Here is an 18359-nt window from a genome sequence, read left to right as displayed (position 1 = left end):
ACCTCATAGGATGAACAATTATTGGTACTTAATTTGAAGATGAAATAGTAATTACTGATAATTAGGAACGTGTCAGTGTAATTTCCATTTAATATTACTACAGTGTTTTCTGGTTAGGAATCTTGGGAATTTCTGTGATTGAGAAAATATGTCCTTTGATTTATACAGTTCTTGATAGTTTGTCTTTTGTCCTCCAGCACGGCTCTATATTGTTCTACCTTTAAATGTTTCTCTGTCTCATTTTCTTTATGAGAATTCCTAATTCTCAGCAATTTAAGAATTTATCTTAAAGATTGTTTCTAAATATTGTGTTTCTTAGAGGTAGAGTAAAACGAAGATGTGTTTCAGTTTAATTCTTTCCCACTAATCAGCCTCCCTTGGAGAACCTGGCAACGGTGGAAAAATCGGTAGTACGAGATAAAGCCATCGATTCACTGCGAGCCATCTCCCACGAGCACTCTCCTGCAGACCTAGAAGTCCACTTTGTGCCACTGGTCAAGCGCCTGACTTGTGGTGACTGGTTCACGTCCAGGACTTCGGCATGCAGCCTTTTCAGTGTCTGCTACCCTCGGGTATCCAGCTCTGTAAAGACCGAGCTGCGTCAGTAAGTACTTTCCTCCCTTGGAATGCTGCAGATGAACATGATAGAAGTTAGCTAGGAATATTACAGTATTATTGTAGAAAATCTACATTCTGTAGTATCGCTCATTATGTACCGTGTCGTATGGTGTGGACGATCGTGGGTCTTTCCGTGGACGCGATTGTCTTGGCGAAGTTTTCTACGGAAGTGGTTTGCCATCTCCTTCTTTCTGGGCAGCGTGTGTCTTTACAAGACGGGTGACCCCCAGCCCATTATCAATACGCTTCCGAGACTGTCTGCCTGGTGTCAGTGTCAGGAGTTGAGATCTGCACCTGCTGCTCATACAACCGTCCACCACCTGCTCCCACGGCTTCACGTAGTCCCGATCGGGGAGGCTAAGCGGGTGCTACACCTTGCCCTAGGGTGACCTGCAGGCCAGTGGAGGGAAGGAGTGCCTTACACCTCCTTTGGCAGGGACGTATTTCCTTCCTGCCACCCAATTTCGGTATAATTTGGTTTTATTGGCGATAAGATGCTACCACCATGGTGGACAGGACCTTGTTTTAACTGAGTGGGTAGAAGTTTCTAGTTTAGAGAATAATCAGCCCCAAAATAGCACAGAAAGTGTGGCATTTTTGTTTTTAATGACATAAACTGAAGGTTTTTTGTGTGTTTTTAGTGAGGAAGGAGCAAAAGCCGAGGTGCATCAGAGTGGAGTGGTGCTCATCGCTTACTCTCGGCTGTGGGGTTGAAGTGGCCTTGTCATTTACAAAGGCGTGCTCTTTTTGAGAGCCGTGTCTTGTCAAGCCTGTTGCTCTGCTTCAGGGCCATTTTGATTAATCTGGCGCGCAGAGGATTTCACCTGTTCAGAGGTGTTTGAGTTTTGTCGGACGAGAAGGTTGCTTTGGTAACTGTGTGCCCCTGCAGTCCACAACCAATGGCTCTGTTCTGCTCCAAGTGCAGGAGTCCCATATCTGGGGTTCACTTCCAGCCGCTTTACTCCCTGAATTAAAATTTTTTGTGGTGTCATTTGTGTAAACTTTCAGACACAGTCAGTTGTTTCAGAAAAAGACAGGGCTGTATGGTGGGGAAATTCTAGGCAGCTTCTAGAGTAGGTTACGTGGTCAGCACAACATTGTGGGCTGAAGGGCCTGTAATGTTCAGTAAATTTCTATGTTCTGTTGCTATCTTGAAGTATTTCTCAGGATAAAAACTGAATACCACAAATATTGGATTTTTGGATGGTGTGGTGGAGATGCGTCTCTACCAAAGGAGGTGTAAGGCTTCTTTCTGCTGGTCTGCAGGCCACCCTTGGGCAAGGTGTAGCACCCCTTAGATACACCCCCCCCCCACCCCCGCCCCCGCCCCCGCCCCGATCAGGGTCAGGTGAAGCCATGGGATCAGGTGGTGGATGAGCAGCCGGTGCAGATCACAAGTCCTGGTTATGCGACCCCTGACGCCAGGTAGACAGTTTCTGAAGTGTATTGATAATGGGCTGGGGGTCACCCACCTTGTAAAGACACACACTGCCCAGAAGGTGGAAATGACAAACCACTTCTGTAGAAAACTTTACGGAGAACAATCAGGGTCATGGAAAGACCGTGACCACCCATAGCATATGACGCAGCACATAATGATGATGGGTTCAGCAAAATATTTTACTAGCTTCTGATTTAGAAACATTAATTGCAAAAATGTCAATTTTTAGTGCTTGTATTTCTGCTTGCGAATTGTTAAGTTCTGCATCAATGGGCGACTACTCCTATGTGACCTTTAATTTTATTCTTTCTGCAGACTTTTCCACAGCTTGTGCTCAGATGACACACCAGTGGTCCGCCAGGCAGCAGCATCAAAGTTGGGTGAATTTGCAAAGGTTGTGGAGCTGGAGTTTTTGAAAAGTGACATTATACCCCTCTTCACTTCCCTGGCTTCTGATGAGCAGGTATGTAGTTGTAGAGCAGACACTGGGGTGGCAGCGGGAAGTCAAATTGAAGTGGGTGGCCATTGGGATACCCTGGCTGTCTCAGCGGACCCAGAGAAGGTGCTCGATGAAGAACCCCCCCCCCCCACCCCATTTGTGTTGGTCCTCCGATGTCGAGGAGGCCACGGCAGGAGCTCCAGATACAGCGAATAGCCCCGAGAGGAAAGCACCGCTTCGCCTGCAAGAACTGTTTGCAGCCCTGAACGGAGGCAAATGGGCGAGTGTAGACCTTGTCTTGCTTTCGGGGAGAGCGGCGAGGATGAATGAGTGGCGTGGAAACCTGAAGGGTGGGGTGGGTGAAGGGGGGTGTGATTAGTGGCAGAGACCCCTTGCAGATAGCGGAGGATTGAGATTAGTCTGGGAGTCTATTGTGGCTGGTGGGGGCTACAGACACTGATGCGCTGGAAAGGCTTGTGGGGTGGGAATGCAGGTGACGTGGATGAGGGAAGCGTGGATTATAGTGAAGAAAGGTGATCTTATTCCCCATGGCTTGTCATGATTTATCTTGCTGAAGCTGCTGCTGTCACCTTGGCTTTAAGTCACATGTGTATCAATTGCTTGTACTGAGGAGCCTCTGTATCCCACACGTCATGGCAGTGTGTGAAATAACGGAGAGCACTTGGCTCATTCCGGTAACAGGCTGTCTGTCATTCCGCTCACTGGAGCAATTGCATGATTTCACACCTCCCCCCCCACCCCCACATTACCGCTTGCATTTTACTGTATGGATGAGCTGGAGGTGGGAAAGATTAGTATGGATGGTGTGTCCGTGGCAAAGAACTGAGTTGTATCCGGTTAATATGTCTACGTACTCAATATGCTACGCCTTGTTAATGCCACTTCCTGCTTGCAAAGTTTCTGTTGTCGTAGTCTGCACCATCTGTTCACCTTTGTAACCGGGGTTCACAACCCTCTTTTACGCCATCGACCCCCTACCATCAACCGAGGGGCCCCAGGTTGGGAGCCCCTGCTTTATAAAGTTCCTTTGTCCACAGTAGATGGAAGCAGTGCCTGTCAATCTATTGGCATGATTACACCATTCCAGTACTCCAGCTGGAGGTGCTCCTCCAAGAAGGTGGTTATCTTGAGGCTTTTGCCTGAAGAGTGAACTGTTTAATCAGTGTGTGTCCTTTCATATTCCTCCAACCTAAAGTATCCCGGGCAAAAGGCTTGACGCAGTCCGCAGTATCCTCCTGTACTAAGGAGCCAGAGTTGTATAGAAATGGTACGCTGAAGGGGAGCTGGGATGGACACTTTGACCCTCACCTAGCTTCTGGTTAACGGTTGGACGTGTGCTCCTTGGTGTTGAGTAAGCTTCTCTTCTGGTTACTGTCCAGTGACTCCTGGAAATAAACCTTCACATCTGCAGCCAAGGAGATGTTCACACTTGCTCCAGGTTCAGACCCCACCAATGATGGCTAGCGTATCAAAACAAGGATGTAATGTTCACATTTTATAAGGCTTCACTTGGAATATTGAAGGTAGTTTTGGGCCCAATATCTAACAAAGGGTGTGCCAAGACAGGAGTGGGTTCAAAGGAGGGTCACGAAAGTGATTGAAAGGTCCAGGATTGAAAGGCTTGTCGTACGAGGAGCGTTCGATGGCTCTGTGCCTGTACTCATTTGAATTCAGAAGAATGAGGGGGAGGGATCTCATTGTAACCTGTCAAATACTGAAAGGCCTCTAGAGTGGATATGGGGAGGATGTTTTCTATGATGGGATAGCCTAAGACCAGAGGAAGCAATCTCAGAACAGAGGTTTGTCGAATTAGAATGGAGATGAGGAAGGATTTCTTTCGCCAGAGAATCTGTGGAATTCATTGTCACAGAGGAGAAGTCATTGGGTATATTCAGGGCAGAGAGGTTGATAGATTCTTGATTAGTCAGGACATGAGAAGTGACCTGGTTGAAGCGTATAAGATGATGAGAGGCATTAATCGTGTGGATAGCCGGAGGCTTTTTCCCAGGGCTGAAATGGCTAACATGAGGGAGCATAGTTTTAAGGTGCTTGAAAGTAGGTATAAGGGGGACATCAGAGGTAAGTTTCTCACCTAGAGAGTGGTGGGTGTGTGGAATGCACTGACAACAAAGGTGGTAGAGATGGATACAGTAGGGTTTTTTAAGAGACTCTTAGATAGGTACATGGAGCTTAGAAAAATAGAGGGCTATGCGGTAGGGGAATTCTAGGCAGTTTCCCGAGCAGGTTACTTGGTCTGCACAACTTTGGGGCCAGATGGCCTGTAAAGAGCTGCAGATTTCCATGTTTCGATGAAGGGATATGGGGAGACGGCAGGAGATTGGGCTGAAGGCGAAATGGATCAACCATGATGAAATGGCAGAGCAGACTCGATGGGCCAAATGGCCTAATTCAGCTCCTACATCCTACGGTGAAAAGTGACCACTTGGGTGATTAGCTTGGAGATTCACTCAGCAGAGAGTGGTGCTTCAAGAGCAGGAGAAAGAAAATTGATTCATCAATAAATTTTTGCACTGTCATGACATTTGCTAATATACTAATCCAAGGAATGCTTCCATCAAAGGTTGCATGTTGATACACTCCAGCACTTGTATCCTGGGAAGATTCCAGCACACATTGCAAAGTAATGAAACCTGTTGCTACTTTCTAGGTGATCTGACGGATATCATCCGGGAAACAATTGTTATATTGTCAGTATTTATTTTTATGATTTTTTTGATGAGATTAGTTCTTCCTAATGTTAACTTCAGTAAATTAATTTTGTTTTTTAATTAAGAACCAGCTCAATCCCGGTTTGAACATCTTTTTCACAGGATTTGGTGAGGCTCTTGACAGTTGAGGCTTGTGTGAGCACAGCCCAGCTGCTGCCCCAGGAAGACCTGGAAGCGTTGGTGATGCCGACCCTCCGGCAGGCAATGGACGATAAATCCTGGCGTGTTCGCTATGTGGTGGCAGACAAATATTCTGAAGTACGTGTTATTGTTAAAGCACAAAGTGCATCTCTTTGGTATGATGGTATGGTGCATTTATGTTTTAAAACTAGTCTTTAAGTTTTCAGTTCCAGCTGGAATCCCTTCTGATTCTGTCAAAAGTCATGAAAACACGATTAGTTCCTCTAATATATTTTTAAAAAATCATTAAATCAAGCACCTGCGTATTTTTAATATAATTGACTGACATGCCAAAAGGTGCTGAGATTTCTTTCCAGATTCATTTAATTAGCCTGTTTTTAAACATGGATCTGAAATAGAACAAAGTTGGTCTGAATTGAGCTCAGATCTTTTTCAGTGTATCTGAAGGATAATCCTGTGACAGGGGTTTAGAACAAACTTGTTGGCATAGTGCCAGGGATCTGGGGATTCAGCATGTGCACAGTTTGATGACACTGATATTTTTCACTTTTGACTGGAGGAAGTTTAGGGGAACTTCAGTTCTGTTTAAAAATGAGCCGAAAGGTTGAAAAGCCAGGACAATCCTCGGAGACTTTGACACTCAGGAACTTGAAACTACTCACCCTTTCCACAGTCCCCTTGATTAGGACTGATGTGTGTTCCCTTGACTTCCCCTTCCTGACGTCCACAATCAGTTCCTTGGTTTTACTGTCATTGTGGTAAATTTTGTGATGTGGTGCATTAATTAATTAACTTAATTAAACTTTTGATGGACTGGACCTTGCTGGTTCCTTCCCACTGCTGACTTCACATAAACCAGGTATGGTGTAGGGAGGTGGTGATTCAACTTCACCTTCCTGTGGTCCACAATCAGTTCCTTGGTCTTGCTGACAAAGTGCCAGATTGTTGCCACACCACTCAACCAGCTGATCTATCTCACTCCTCTTCGGCTCCTTGTTACCATCTGAAATTCTGCCAACAATAGTTGTGTCATCAGCAGATTTATAGCCCTGAAGAGCAGTCTCGGCCCGAAAGATCGACTGTTTATTTCATTTCCATAGATGCTGCCTGGCCTGCTGAGTTCCTCCAGTATTTTGTGCTGGGTTTCCAGCATCTGCAGAATCTCCTGTGTGTTTGTAGTTTTTGAACCAGATGGTCTTTGTTCTGAGTACAAAACTTGTTGCCTCAGGCTTCCTCCTGGTGCTCCAGTTTCCTCGCACAGTCCAAAAGCATTCCGGTTAGTATGTTAAAGGGTCATTGCAGATTGTTGCACAAGTTGGTGGCTTACTGGCGGTGCAGTTTGAAGGGCCGGAACAGCTTGTTGTGTTCTGTGTCTCCAATTAAATCTATGCCCTTTAGTCTTAGGCTTTCCTAGCCTGGGAAAACACTCGGATCAACTGAAATCTCCGTGCTTTTCTCACCACAGTGTAATCCAAATCCTCAAAATAAAGGCACATTGCCTACACAGGTTAATTGCAAAAATTAACGATCAGGTTAATATTATTTAACAATTAAGAAACATTATTTAATGATTAAATAACATTATTTAGTTGTTTTTTTTGACCTGAGAAATTAGCTGATTACAATTGCTCACGTTGTTGTCTGTGTACCATACTTTCGGATTCAGAGCCATCAACGACAATATTTTCTCAACTTTGCCTTTCTTTAAAAATTTAAAATTCCGTCTCTTAAGGCCAGGAAAATCCGGTCCCACCCCAAAGCATTGAGATTAAATCTTTCTGTTCTGTACTGAAGCATCTGGTTTACCTGTGGATATACTATCAAGGATAATTCATTACAGCTGTTTTACCTGGGTAACACTAAAGAATGCTGTTTCTAAATGGACACCATTTATCTAACCATTCCCTTTTTCTCCCCTCTCCTTTATTTCTTTACCAGAGCATGAGGTATCCACTCATTGATAAACATCTGAACACAATGGCAACATTTCTCTGGGTTTCTTTCCTCTTACCCCATAGCTTCACGTGACCCTGATTGGGGTGCGTGGGGTTGGCTAAGCAGGTGCTACACCTTGCCCAAGGGTGACCTGCAGGCTAGCGGAGGGAAGGAACGCCTTACATGTCTCTTGGTAGATATGTATTTCCACTCCGCCACCCATGATAAAATTACATAATTCAAAACTGTAAACCTGATTGAAAATTAAAGCAAATTACAGATGGACCAGTGTTCAAAAGCAAACAGAAAACACAGCCATTTTGTCAGTTCAGGATTATTACCCTTGGACAGGCAAAGACTTTATCTTGTCTGTCTTTATAAGATAACTAACCCGTGTTCAAAAATAAGCTCCATATAAGGTAACACACACAAAAGTGCTGGAGGAACTCAGCAGGTCAGGCTGCATCTAAGGAAGTGAATAAACTGTCGACGTTTTGGGCCAAGACCTTTCATCAGGACTGGAAAGGAAGGGGAAATATGCCAGAACAAGATAAAGGTTGCCAGAGCACTTGTGAAATTGGCACCAACCCGTTACTGGAAAACAATTGCATTAGAACGGTACGGAGTTTATTGTATTTATAAAGTTCTGCTATCATTGCTAATGACAGACCATCACAAAAGGCACTTTCTATTCTCAAGATCACATATAAACTAATCTTGCAATGAAGTCTGTAGCTAAAGTACAGTTCAGATTTTCAATTTTGCAGTTCATATTTTCAGAGTACATACATGTCACCACATACAACCCTGAGATTCATTTTCCTGTGGGCATACTCAGCAATTTCTATAGAATAGTAACTGTAAACAGGATCAATAAAAGATAAAGTACAAATGCAAATATAAATAAATAGCAATAAATAACAAGAGTATGAAATAACAAGATAAAGAGTAATTAAAGTAAGATCATTGGTTGTGGGAACATCTCAATCGATTAAGTGTACTTATCCCCTGTAGTTCAAGATCCTGATGGTTGAGGGGTAGTAACTGTTCTTGAACCTGGTGGTGTGGGTCCTGAGGCTCCTGCACCTTCTACCTGATAGTTGAGGGGTAGTAACTGTTCTTGAGCCTGGTGGTGTGGGTCCTGAGGCTCCTGCACCTTCTACCTGATGGTTGAGGGGTAGTAACTGTTATTGAACCTGGTGGTGTGGGTCCTGAGGCTCCTGCACCTTCTACCTGATGGCAGCAGCGAGACGAGCGTGGAAAAGAAAGATGGTGTTGTCTTTGTGATTCCTCTGTTCACGTGTTAATGCAGAGATTGCTGCTATTGAAACCCGCTCTATCTTTGTTACTCATTCAGTTTCTCTTGCCTTTAAAGCTTCAGAAAACCGTGGGTCCTGAAATTGTGGAAAATGATCTGGTTCCTGCTTTCCAAAACATGTTGAAAGATTGTGAGGCTGAAGTGCGAGCAGCTGGGGCCAACAAAGTTAAAGGTTGGTTGGGAATGCTCATTCTTGTCTTTTCCATCCGGTTAAGATGTTGTTGGTGAAGCACAGTGACAACTTTCTGGCAGCAAAAACAACTATCAATTACTTCATTAATAGACTCTTGTTCTGGGCAATGACACTGCCATCTGTGCCTGTAACTTTCCTAGTGGAGATGAGCCTTTGATCCAGCGGTACAACCTGGCACTTTGCAGTGCAGTCCTGAACAGTATTTGCTTCCGTTTCTTGTCTGCACAATTTGTCTTTTTTTCCTGCGCATTGTGTGATTGATGGTTTTCTGTTTTTAATGGGTTCTGTTGGGTTCCTTTGCTTTGTGGCTGCCTGTAAGGAGACAAATGTCAAGGTTGTGTATAGTACGCATGGTGGTTGCACATTTTGTCCGACGATGACAGGAAACCTGTGCGGGAGAGTTTTTAAAATGGAAAAGCCTTTGCACTGTGGCAGTTCCACTCTCTTGGCCTCAGAAGTCCGGGTCCAGTGGTATGAACAAGCGCCAGAAGAAACAGGGGTCTTCTTGTTTGCAGTGGATGACCAGGACATCTTCTGTGTCTTTTCATGCCCCTCGTTCTCCACAGAGCGATGCAGAGCCACCTTCCTGGCCGTTGGGTTTTACTGTAGACCGCACCTGCCCAGTCCGCTGAGGCTGACTTTGCGCGCTAGGACTGGCTTGTCCGAATCTCACCGGAGTATGAGACTGCTGTCACGTGCAAATGGCTGCTTGCAGCCACAGGGGAGAGATGAGTGTCCGGTGGGGAGCAAAGGTGAGTGAGCTGCCCTGGAATGGACACGACAAGCCCCTTCACCAGAGGTGCGACCCCTTCCCTGGACACCCCTGAACTTTGAACTCCTGTGAAAGATGTAAACAAGGTTGAAAGAATGCAGAGAAAATTTACAAGGATGTTTCCTGGTCTTGAGGACCTGACTTAGAAGGAAAGATTGAATAGGTTAGGACTGTATTCTTCAGAATGCAGAAGACTGAGAGGAGATTTGATGGAGGTACAATATTATGGGGGGGTATGGATGGGATAAATGCAAGCAGGTTTTTTCCACTGAGGTTGGGTTGGACGACAACCAGAGGTCATGGGTTAAGAGTGAAAGGTGACAAGTTTAAGGGAAACATGAGGGGAAACTTCTTCACACAGAGGGTCATGAGAGTGGAACGAGCTGCCAGCACAAGTGGTCCATGCAGTTTTGATTTCAATATTTAAGAGAAGTTTGGATAGGTACATGGATAGTACGGATATGGGGCAGGGTGCGGGGGTTGTGGTCCTGGTGCAGGCAGATGGGAGTAGACAGCTTGAATTGTTCAGAATGGACGAGAGGGGCCAAAGGGCCTTTTCTGCGCTGTGCTTTTCGATGACTCTATTTAATGTGGTACCACATATCCAGGTGACACTTCTCCAAGTGAGAACAGCATGCCAGCATGCCTCCCCTTTGGCATCCTGATCTGATCCCAGAACTGGATGACAGCAAATGGAAAGGAATTGTGTGCCACTTGACTTCATGTTTCGATGGTGGCTGCTCCTTACAAAGTGCACTTCATTGCTTGTGCAGAGTCTTGAAAGGTTGTGAGATTGTGAAAAAGAGTGAGTGGTGTTCTTTACGTTTGTACCACAGACTGCCTAACCCGAGGCCCTCCGTTGGTCAGGGTCCAGCATGGATGTTACGTGCAGCTGTCTACGTGATACGTAAGCCAGGGCAGTATGATATGGAGAGTAAGCTGTTGCCCATGTAGCAGGCTCCCCCTCTCCACGCATCTGATGAGTCCAAAGGATCGGCAGAGACCGATACAGTTTGGTACCAGTGGCATCGCAGGAGTTGCCAGTCAGCGTTGATCTCAACGTAGGACTGTCTGGGAGAATCCGGCTCCGGATTTTTCTCTCTGGGGTTACTCCTGTGAGTGGGTATAGCCGCAAGACATTGGAGGTTTGAGATCAGAGTCTTCCTTTTCCTAGATGAGCTGCTAACCATGAGCCCCATCTGACCGAAGTGACCAGTTTTGAAGTGTCAGTGACCTGCCTTCTGCTGTCAGTAAGCCACATGCAAAGGCCAGGAGCTGGACTTGGTGTGAGAGGCTGTTTGAGGTGCATGCCATTAGGAGCATTTAGTCTGTAGTGGATGTTTGTCCCCATTACCGCCCCTGGCCATTACAACCTTAATGAATCATTGACTGCCTAATAAGCTGCATCTTTTCTCGTGTACGTGTCACTTGATCGGATCTTCCATCAAAGAAACTGGGGTGGATGTTGGGCCACACAGCCACACCACTGTCCACCGATTGTGTCTGCAGAAGTACATCATCACATAGAGAGATAAACTGGAACTAGAAACTACAGCACATCATAAACCTGAATGAGTCGAAATCTACTTCGATTAAAGCATGCTCAGGTACCATCGGCCGACAGCATCGGGGGAGAGAGGGAGATTCACTTGAGCGTGAGGCCCTTCCTTTGGGAACCCCCAGTGGGAGGCTGCCACAAGCAGGCGCCTTCTCCAGCACAGCCAGCGAGAGGCTGATAGACGGCACTGCATACTCGCTGGCCCTGCGCACCTGACTTGATTTCAATCTTCTTCAGCGCTTTAATCGGCGAGAGGTGGAGGCAACCGTGGGCTTATGAAGCACTTGGAAACAGCAAAGTGCCCGATCAGCCCAAAATCGAGTCACCAGTTTGGAGAGGACAGCCTCTGAAGTAAACCAAAGATGCGAAGGGGATTGCTTCATGAACCGTCCTTGGTAGTGTAATGTGGATTCCCTACTTTCGAGTAAGCAAGCTAGTATACAAAGGTAGAAATATTGTGATTTTGCTTCCCAGATGGACCCACTTCATCCACAAAATCTGGCTCCAATCGTGCGTTTTGAAAAGGAATGCATGAGTTATATTTAGCCTTTCAGATTGTGGTAGTTTAGTCATGGATTATGCCTTCATGCAAAGTGGAGCTGGCCGGGATAAGTATCGCAGCATCAGTCGTCTTGGCCTGGCCAGTTTCCATAAATCAGATGTTTCAAGTGAATTGTGATGTGCCTGCCAAAGTTCTTTGCCAGTCATCTTCAGTAGCTGGTACATTAATGCCAACTCATTGAGTTAATTTGCACCAGAACAACTTACAGGAGGAGTGGGCCAATTTGATACCTCTGAATATCTATTGAGTAAGATTACAGTGCAGAATAGGTACACTGAGCCACGCTGCCCAGCTATCCCCCAATTCAATCCTGACCTAATCACGGGACAATTTACCAGTTAATGACCAGTTAACTTACCAACTGGAATGGGGGATGAAATGTGCACTCGAAGGAAACCCATACCGTCACAGGGAGACCGTACAGATGTGCCAGAATTGAACCTGTGCTGTCTGACTCTTGATGTTTACGCTGCAGGTGCTGGCCTTGCTTTTCCTTGTGTGACTTAAATTGTGCTTCAGAATGTATGTATTCTCTTGCCACTATCTTCTGAGAAGATACAAATATTAAGGCAGATGCTTTTCAGCAATTGCTTCATCTGTTAAACTTTATTGATTTATCATTGTGGTGAGAGTGTGGAACGAGCTGCCAGCGCAAGTGGTGCGTGCAAGCTCAATTTCAACGTTTAAGAGAAGTTTGGATGGGTACGCAGATGGTAGTGGTATTGAGGGCTATGGTCCAGATGCAGGTTGATGGGAGTAGGCAATTTAAATGGATGGGCACAGAATAGATGGGCTGAACGGCCTATTTCTGTGCTGTACTTTTCTCTGACTCCATTGTTTTGTTTGAGAATAACTCTCTAACATGCAGTACTCTATCTTGCAGATTTCTGTGAAAACTTGCCAGTAGATTGCAGGGAGACTGTCATAATAAGTCACATCTTGCCGTATGTTAAGGTAATATGCCTTCTCAAATTCTTGGCTGGTTATACAGTCTATCTAAAATTAATGTAGCAATTATCTCATTCACTTCAGGAAAAAGTCCCTCAGTATTTTGGGTGGGTCTGAAACGAGGACTCAGGCACCTTTTAATTCAAGTTTTATCACTCTGAACTGCTTGTAACTGGAAAAGCTCAATGTCCAAGCACAAGTCACATCTTGCCCCCTCTCCCGTCCCATCCCCCTCTCCCGTCCCATCCCCCTCTCCCACTCCCTCCCCATCCCCCTCTCCTGCTCCCTCCCCCTCTCCCAAAGGGCTGAGTCCTGCCGAAGGGTTTTGGACAGAAATGTCGACTGTCCTTTTCTCCATAGGTGCTGCCTGGCCTGCTGAGTTCCTCCAGCATCTTGTGTGTGTTGCTGGTTTTTTAACATGGTGTTGGCTGCCTGGAGTGATGGGAGAGGCAGATATATCGGGGACTTTTAATGACGTTTAGATAAGCACACAAATGTGAGGAAAACGGAAGAATATGGACATCGTGTGGATTAGATTGCCCACTTGATTAGGAATTTAAGCATAACATTGTGGGTTATAGGGCCGCTTCTGTTCCATGATTTATATAAACTAGAATATCAAACTGTAAAAGAAATTATTTAAGAATGATCCATTACTGACCAGGTGGATCATAAGAACGTGGAGCAGGATGGCAACACGAGTGAGATATCTAACGACAAACAAGAGAAAATCTGCAGATGCTGGAAATCCGAGCAACACATACAAAATGCTGAAGGGACTCAGCAGGCCAGGCAGCTTCTATGGGGAACAGTACAGTCGACGTTTCTGTAGGTGCTGCCTGGCCTGCTGAGTTCCTCCAGCATTTTGTGCGTGTTGACTGAGATATCTGTCTAGGTTTTCATTTGATCATTTTTTGTGTTTCTTTTCCAGGAACTTGTGTCTGACACCAATCAACACGTGAAGTCAGCTCTGGCCTCTGTTATTATGGGCTTGTCCACCATCCTGGGCAAGGACAGCACTGTTGAGCACCTGCTTCCCCTGGTCTTGGCTCAGCTCAAAGATAAGGTAATTTTATCATGAAGTACAAACTTTAACATACCCCTTGCGTGACTGGTGGCCATGGTGGATAATATTTGATTAGCCTACCGAAATCAGGCAAACACCAATGGAGAGCTTTCTTCTGTGTGCTGTTTGGAAGCTGTTGTCAAGTCCAGAGTGCTGAGGAAAGGTCGCTTATTGTTCATTAGGCGATCAAAAAGCTGGTTGTTGTCTCTGGAACTTGTACATCTGCTGAAGGTGACGAGCAGTCCATGCTCCACCACAAGATACAGGTATCTGGATAAGTGTGCCAGAACGGGACGTGTTGCAACACAGACTGATGTGTCTCGGCTTTTACTCTCACTGATATCGATTCCTGGAAGGGGACAGCAGTTGGCCCATGTTCATCTGCTTTCTTTCCTGTTGACAAACATTGTAACTGCCGTTTGCTTGAAGCTGTGCGGTGATGTCCAGCATTCTAAAGTGGATAATCACAGATTCTGCAGATGCTGACAATCCAGAGCCGCTCCTCCCCTCCACACGCGCGCACACACACACACGCAATGCTGGAGGAACTCAGCAGGTCAGGCAGCATCTATGGAGGAGAATGAACCCTTGGGCTGAGACCCTTCGTCGGGACTGGAAAGGAAGGGGGAAGACGCCAGAATACGAAGGCTGGGAGGTGTGGGGGGAGTACAAGCTAGCAGGTGATGGGAAAGGTTGGTGTGTAGGGGAGGGGAGTTGAAAGCAGGTGATGGGTGGGAAAGGTAAAGGGCTGGAGAGGAAGGAATCTGATAGGAGAGGAGAGTGGACTGTGGGAGAAAGGGAAGGAGGAGGGACACCGGGGGTAGGTGATAGGCAGATGACAAGAGAAGAGGGGAGCCGGAATGGAAAATGTTATTCAGTAAATAACATTTTTGAGGCCAGTGAACTTAACATCTGCAGCTGGGAAAATGCTTGAAGCTATCATTAAGGAAGAAATAGTGAAACATTTAGAAAGGAGTGGTTCCATTAGACAGATGCAGCGTGGATTCAGAAAGGGCAGGTCCTGTTTGACAAACTTACTGGAGTTCTTTGAGGACATAATGAGTGCATTGGATAGAGGGGGACAGGTGGATGTCGTATACTTGGATTTCCAGAAGGCGTTCGATAAGGTTCCTCAAAAGAGACTTTTAAATAAGACACAGATGCATGGAGAAGGAGGAAGTGTATTGGCATGGATAGTGGATTGGTTAACCAATAGAAGGCAGGGAGTTGGTATAAATGGGTGTTTCTCCAGTTGGCAGTCAGTGGTGAGTTGGGTGCCACAGGGGTCGGTGCTGGGCCCGCAGCTGTTTACCATTTACATCGATGATTTGGAAGAGAGGACTGAGTGTAGCGTAGCAAAATTTGCTGATGACACTAAACTGAGTGGAAAAGCAAATTGTACAGTGGATTTGTAGAGTCTGCAGAGAGATATAGATAGGTTAAGTGAGTGGGCCATGGTCTGGCAGTTGGTAAACATTGGAAAATGAGAGATCATCCATTTTGGAAGGAATAATAGAAGAGAAGATGATTATTTACATGGTGAAAGATGGCAGCATGCTGTTGTTCAGAGGGACTTAGGAGTACTTGTGCATGAATCGCAAAAAAGTTGGTTTGCAGGGACAACAGGTTATTAAGGCAAACAGAATGTTTGCCTTCATTGCTGGAGGGATTGAATTCAAAAGCAAGGAGGTCATGCTGCAACTATACAGGGTACTGGTGAGGCCGTACCTGGAGTGCTGTGTGCAGTTCTGGTCTCCATACTTGAGGAAGGATATATTGGCTTTGGAGGCAGTGCAGAAGAGGTTCACCAGGTTAATCCCAGAGATGAAGGGGTTAACCTATGAGGAGAGATTGAGTTGCCTCGGACTATACTCTCTGGAATTCAGAAGAATGAGAGGATATCTTAGGGAAACATACAAAATTTTGAAATGGATAGATAAGATAGAAGTAGGAAAGTTATTTCCATTGGCAGCTGAGACTAGAACTAGGGGACATTGCCTCAAGATTCAGGGCAGAAGATTTAGGACAGAGATGAGGAGAAACTGTTTTTCCCAGAGAGTGGTGAATCTGTGGAATTCTCTGGCCAGGGAAGCAGTGGAGGCTTCTTCACTAGATATATTTAAGATACAGTTAGATACATTTTTAGATAGTAGGGGAATTAAGGGTTATGGGGAAAAGGCAGGTAGATGGAGCTGAGTTTATGGACAGATCAGCCATGATCTTACTGAATGGCGGGGCAGGCTTGATGGGCCGGGTGGCCTACTCCTGCTCTGATTTCTTATGTTTTTCTGAACCATGAATGGAATAACAACTGTTTCTTCCACCGGAGTCTCTCCAACTGTTCTTTTAGTTTGAGAGCTTCAGATAAGAGCAAATGTGCAGTGCATTCTTTAGAAGCAGTGATGTGAGCTGGTTTGTAATCTCAGTGCATATTGGATTAAAGATGATTCAGTTAATGGTGTGATGGAGCTGTTATTTCTCCATCCATCAAGTTCCTTGTTTATTTTGGCGTGAACTTAAACAAAACTGTTGCATGTGCAAATTCTGGATTTTTTAATTAATATGGAAATTTGCATTCTTTCATTATTTTTACAGAATTAAAATTATTTTTAAATATGTAAAAAAAATCTCTCCTCTCCCCTCTCCTTCCGCAATTCCCCACTCTGAACTTTTACTTCTCACCTGTCTATTACTTCTCCCTGGGTCCCCACCTCCTTCCATCTCTCCTGTGGTCCACTCTCTTCTCCTCTCCTCTCTCAGATTCTTTCTTCTCCAGCCATTGACCTTTCCCACCCACCTGTCTTCACCTAACACCTTCCAGCTGGCCTCCTTCCCCTCGCCTCACCTTTATATCCTAGCATCTTCCGCCTCCCTTTACAGTTCCGATAAAAGGCCTCGGCCTGAAACACCGACTGTTTACTCATTCCCATAGACGCTGCCTGAGCTGCTGAGTTCCTCCAGCGTTTTGGGTGAGTTGCTCTGGATTTTCAATGTCTGCAAGACCTGATTCCCTTCATGTGCTACACCTCAGAAGATTCCCCAAATATCGGAAATGCCTCGATTTTCCAGGCACAGCTGACAGATTCCAAGTGTACATCTTCAAATTGTCAGCTGTTAATTCAAGCCTTGCATTATTTATTAGTTTGAAATGAAATCAAGAAAAAAGCCTGCCGAATCATGATTTGAACTGTTGTATAATTTAATAGTGATTAGTATTTTGCATGTATTTATGCCAAAGGTGCAGAAAGATTTCTCAAACGCAGAAATTCAAGTGTTTTTCTTTTGTAAAATGCAGCTTTTCACAAAATGACCATTGTTTCCTCCCATGGCCCTCCCGAGGAGCTCGCCTGCACTCAGGGAGAGTGAACGGACAATAAAGGACAATTAAGACTCAGGAACAGAATTAGGCCACTCAGCCCATCGTGTCTGCTTCACCATTCCATCATGGCTGGCTTATTACCCTCTCGGCCCCATTCTCCTGCCTTCTCCCCCGTAACCTTTAACACCCTGACTAATCAAGAACCTGTCAGCCTCCATGTTAAATATACCCAGTGACTCGTCCTCCACAGCCATCAGCATTGATGGATTCCACAGATCCACCGCCCTTTCCTGAAGAAATTTCCTCTCAGCTCTGTTCTAAATGGACGTCCCTCTATTCTGAGGCTGTGCCCTCTGGTCACAGGAAACCTCCTCTCTGTTCTAGGCCTCTTAACATTCCACAAGTTTCAATGAGATTCACCCCTCTTCCTTCCCGTCTAAACTCCATCGAGGACAGAGCCGGAGCCGTCAAGCACTCCTCTTGTATGTTTCATTCCCAGGATCATCCTCGTGAACTCTCTCTAATACCAGCACATCTTAGATAAAGGGCCCAAAGCTGCTCACTATACCCCCAACTGCGTTCTGAGCAATGCCTTATAAAGCTTCAGCATTACCCTTATATTTTTTCTAGTCCTCTCAAATTGAATGCCAACATTCCATTTTCTTTCCGTACCACCAATTCAGCCTGCAAGATAACGTTTAGGGAACCCTGCACGAGGTCTCCCAATTGCCTTTGCACCTCTGATTTCTGAATTTTCTGCCCATTTGGAAAATAGTACACGTCTTTACTCCTTCTACCAAAGTGCATGGCCATACGTTTCTGGTAGTAGGCACCCTTCAATCCCGGGGATGATGGGCTTGTGCCTCTGGTGGACTGTGTCCTCTCCTGGGCAGGAAGGTTTGAAGGACCGGCTCTTGCCCATGCAGCAGGCTCCCCCTCTCCACGTCACTCATGTTGTCGAAGGGAAGGGCAAGCGCCAATACAGCTCGGCACCAGTGTCATCGCAGAGGTTGCCAGAGTGAAGCTGTAAACGACATCAAACTGCCTTCGGGGTTTGCTCCCAAAGCCTTTCCCATGGGTGGGCATGACTGCAAGGCAGTGGAGGTTTAAAATCAGGGTTTTCCCTCTCCTAAGTGGGCTGCCACCCAAGGCTGAGGAATCCTACCTACCAGAAACACTTTCGGTCAGTGCAGTATATTCCAACTGCCACTGCCTTGCTATTCTCCCAATCTATCAAGTCCTTCTACAGACTCTCTGCCCCTCCACCTATCTTGGTATCATCCACAAATGTGATCACCA

The sequence above is a fragment of the Mobula birostris genome, chromosome 10, assembly GCF_030028105.1.
Source record: "Mobula birostris isolate sMobBir1 chromosome 10, sMobBir1.hap1, whole genome shotgun sequence".
Taxonomy (NCBI): Eukaryota; Metazoa; Chordata; class Chondrichthyes; order Myliobatiformes; family Myliobatidae; genus Mobula; species Mobula birostris.
The sequence above is the reverse complement of the archived record's forward strand: the minus strand, read 5'-3'. Positions refer to the sequence as shown.